The sequence below is a fragment of the Stomoxys calcitrans genome, chromosome 3, assembly GCF_963082655.1.
Source record: "Stomoxys calcitrans chromosome 3, idStoCalc2.1, whole genome shotgun sequence".
NCBI classification, from domain to species: Eukaryota; Metazoa; Arthropoda; class Insecta; order Diptera; family Muscidae; genus Stomoxys; species Stomoxys calcitrans.
The window spans coordinates 123265596-123270517 of record NC_081554.1 but is presented as its reverse complement, the minus strand read 5'-3'; positions in this window follow the sequence as shown (position 1 = coordinate 123270517).

The following is a 4922-nucleotide window of genomic DNA, read 5'->3' as shown; positions in this document are numbered from 1 at the left end:
TCTCCCATGGCCTTCAACATACGTGTGCAATGTGATCAGAATCGATTTATAGCTTGATACAGCTCCCATATAAACCGATCTCCCGATTTTGCTTCTTGAGCCCCGAATCGGACTATAACTTGATATAGCTCCTCCTCCGTCCAAATTCATTATTCTTTGTTTGCCTAAAAACAGATACTGCGCAAAGAACTCTACAGATGCGACCAATGATCATGGATCAGCCTCTGGACCCTTTCGAGTCCCCAAATCTTGCATACTTATTGGAAAACACCTCGACATTGACTATGCAAAGTTTCGTGTACATATCTCCGTCCGTTCAAAAGTTTCAGATTTATTACCATGATTTTTCGATTTGGCAACACTGAGTGTTGTGGGATTTGTTTGCAGATTTGCATTTTTCAACACAAAGCTCAAAAAACAGGCGCTTATTTTGTTTTGGCCTTTAGATAATAGCATAAACGTTAGTGCAAACTAGTTTTTTTGTCGAAAAATTTAGGTTAGGTTAACCTGAAAAAAAGGTGCAGATATTAGTCCGCCCATGCCACAATGGGCATACACCTAAACTATGGCAGCCGGTTGTACGTACCGGATTGACCCGATGAAGTCGTTCATCGGCAAAGGCTGCCGCCTCAGTGTTAAACAACAACCTAAACTAGTATTCGGATTGTTGTGTGCTCTAAATATTAATTAGGATGCCACCGTAGCGCAGAGGTTAGCATGCCCGCCTATGACGCCGAGCGCCTGGGTTCGAATCCTGGCGAGACCATCAGAAAAAATTTTCAGCTGTGGTTTTCCCCTTCTTATGCGGGCAACATTTATGACATAGTACCTCATAAATGTTGCCCATGAAAAACTTCTCTCCAAAGAGATGTCGGACTGGGGCACGCTGTTCGGACTCGGCTAAAAACGAGGCCCCTTATCATTGAGCTTAAAACTTGAATCGGACTGCACTCATTGATATGTGAGAAGTTCGCCCCATTTCCTTAGTGGATGTTCATGGGCAAAATTTGTATTTGCAATTATTAATTAATTATCTTTATCGACCAGTTCGCAGAAAAGCTCCCAGAAGCTTCCCAGTAGTAAACCTCCGCTTTTTTACGACGAGCTCTGTTATAAAGTCTGGGGACCTCTTCCCCAATGTTGCGAATCTCCCCGGTCATCCAGGGTTTTTCGAAAGGCTCCTCTAGTAGTGCAGTCGTATTCCTTTTGACATTGTCGTTAATGTCTTCTATGCCTGGACAATCTAAATTATCTTGCCCAAGTCTTCTTCTGAGTAGTCTTCCGAAGTTTGGCCAGTTGGTTTTCAGAAAAGTCTCATCACATTTCGTTCGTTCGCATCGCACCCTATTAGTACCTCATTTCCAGACTGTTTTGCTTTCCTCACCAGCAATTGCAGCTCCAACGTGGGAGCGGTGTCGAAAGGCAGATAATGTGATGCCAGGTATGCTCCGCCTTCTCACTGTCTCATCACTGTTGCATCCGAAGTTGACAACTCTGGGGATAATATATAACTAACATTTTTATGATAAACAACGCAGGCCCTAGACCGAGTACCTATGTTAGCATAGAATAATTGGTAGTTGATACGGTTCAGTCCAGAAACTTTGTTCCGCGTCATCCATGGCTCCTGCACAGAGAGAATTTTCCTTCATAAATGTAATGATCCTTCATAATTGTGATGATGTAATTCATAACCTTTTGTTCATAAATATTATGAAAATTCTTAATGCAAGAGAATGTATGAATATGATCGTTTATGAAAAAAATTCTTTTATTTATGAAATATTGTTTCATACACGTAAAGAACATTTTCATAATATTAATAATTATTATCATAAAAATGAAAATTATTTAATTGAAATATATCCACGTAGTTATACAATGAAAATTGTCTTATTTATGAAAATTTGATGGGGGAATTTCCAAGTCAAGTTCAAGTAAACAACTTAATGTATACTTGGAACAGGTTCAGCATTTTGTCACTATTTCTCGTTTGTTTGTTTGTTGTCCATTTTTACACACATGCTTTCGTTGTGTAGAAAAGAAAAAATAAAATAACACACAAACGCATACCTATATGTATGTAGGCTTTACATTACAACAATGCACAACATGACAACATGCACAGCTATTGGGTGTTTTTAACTTGACAGTGAAGTTAAAGAAAGAAATAGTACCGATAATATTGTGTTTGTTTGTCCATAGTTTGCAAAGTGAAGCCATTGATGGACCATCAAAATTTACTGAAAAAAGTAACCGTGAAGCAATATTTTTTTCAATTGTGGAACACTTGTGTTCGTGTACAGTGTCGGTTGTGTGTATCGGAACGATCCAGCCTTCCCTGAGGCTGATCAAGAGTCGCTATCCCCTTCCACATGCAAGTGTGACTGCAACAACAACAATACAGTACCTAGATTTATGCCTACATTTTATTTCAATGGATTTAACTAAATATCCAGGCTTCTGATTTAATTTTTCTTTTTTATAAATGTAATCAAAACATTTTATGAAATTGTTTCTTAAATGTTATAAAAAATAACCATAAATGTTATGAAAGTTTTTCATGAATGTTATGACAACTTTTCATAAACTATGTTTAATTTTCATAAATATTATGACATGTTTCATTGAATTGAGATTTATGAAACGTGTTTCATATATGTTATGAAAAGTTTCATTAGGACGTATTTAAACATTTTGTTCATAAATGTTATGACAAAAGCATTAATATCATGAACATTTTTCTTTCTGTGTGGATTAAATAATATAAACCTTGCCCTTACTGATTTTCTCTTTGTCTTTATAACCTCAATTACCATTAAATGATCATATTGGGAGTAGGCGATGGTCTCATCGTCTGGTTCTTGTTCTTCAGACTGCTTTGAGTTTCCTGTCCCTGCACTGTTGTTCTAATATTCTAATATGTTCTAATCCTAGTCTTCCGAATCTTGAAACAGCCTGTAATGGTTCCATCGTCGAGTCCCTGTTCAGTTTTCCGTCCCTGCTCTGCCTAATATTCTAATATTAGGATCTTTTCCTGTCCTAGTCTTCCAAATCTTGAGCTTTGGGTTTCTTGGGAGTAGGTGATGGTCTCATAGTCGGCTGCATTGAGTATCTTGTCACTGCACGGCCTGACTTCTCAATATTAGGATCTATATCTATCCTATTCTTCCGAATCTTGAGAAAATCACTGATGGTTCCATCGTCGGTTCCCTGTTCGTTAGACTGTGTTGAGTCTCTCGTCCCTGCACTCCCTGATGTTTCCGTCCCTGCTCTGCCTGATATTCTAATATGAGGATATTTTCCTGTCCTAGTCTTCCAAATCTTGAGCTTTGGGCTTCTTGAGAGTAGGTGATGGTCTCATAGTCGGCTGCATTGAGTTTCTTGTCACTGCACTGCCTGACGTCTCAATATTAGGATCTTTATCTATCCTATTCTTCCGAATCTTGAGAAAATCACTGATGGTTCCATCTTCGGCTTCCTGTTCGTTAGATTGTGTTGAGTCTCTCGTCCCTGCACTCCCTGATGTTTTTATATTATTATCTTTGCTTTTTCTGGAATTCCCAATGAGAGCGTCGGTTATTGTCTCGTCGTCTGCCCCCTGTTCGTTGTGCGGTATTGAGTATATTGCCGCTGCACTGCCTGGTAGTTCAATATGAGGATATTTGCCCATCCTAACCTTCCCAATCTTGAAAAAATGGCATTGGTACCGTAGCGCGCCATGCCTTCAGTCTTAGCCAAACTTGTCACGGATACTTGATCAATGCCCACCACGAGGAGAGTTCCTTCTCCTCCCTGTAGAAGTCCTCCCATTTCTGCACGACAAAATCTTGCTTTTGCTTGTTGAAGTCTTCCATCGTACGTAACGTTGCGAATTTGCCGCCGTCACTCTTACTACTTCTTCCAACGAGCTTTTTGGCAGTATCAATACATTCTGCTGATTCTGATGCCTATACTCGCAGCTCATAATTTTTAAAGTTCAACAAATATTCGAAAACCCGTTCGTTTACCAGATTCTCCACTTGGGACCGATGATCCGGTGGAATCTTACCGGATGCACTGCCGATATCGATGACTAAATAAGTCATCCCATCTCTGTTGTGCTTCCTCGCCACTCTGGCGTAAGATGACGGCTCCTTACCTTTCTCATCGACCATCTTCCCCTTTCGTGAGGGCAGTGGCATTTTTTTTCGAGGTAACAGTCCTCCATGGAGACTCAGGGGCCTTGCGCTCTTTCTTCGTTTATGTTCCGACTTTGTCTCCCTCCGCAGGACACTGTCTGGAGTCTCCATAACGGGGGGCTGGCTTTGTCTTCCCCGTTTACCTAAAAACGGGGAGCTCTTGTTCAGCATTTTAGCAGTATTATCTGATTCTCTTCCCAGTTTCCGTAAAAGTGCCTGGAATGTCAGTTCCAGCATCCTGCACTTTCGCCCGATTGCCGGTACATACTCCGCATTTCTGGTTGTTCTGACTGTTTCATTGACACTGAATATGAATCGGAAACAGCACCTTTACTTAATCGTTGGAAACGAACTGCGCATCCAACTGGTTCTTTCCCAATTGTTAGTCTGACGACTGGTTATACGCTTGAAGCATTACTCTCGACTACAGGTGTCAAGGCACTCACACCTATAGGTGGGGCGGACAACATGCTTCGGTCTGACGCCACCACCGCAGCTGTTGGTTCTTTGAAGTCCTTTTTGAGCTTACTCCTGAAAGGCTTTCAAATTTTTCATAATAGGTACCTATTCCAAGATACGGATATTTTTCTTCGAGGAGCGATATGAAAACACGCCACGACTAACAAACGGATGGACATAACTTGATGACTTTATAATATTTTTCGATGGGATGCCAATACAATGTCGAAATGGGCCACAATCCTATGTTGGTATCTTAAAACTTAAAGGAAACTCATTGAG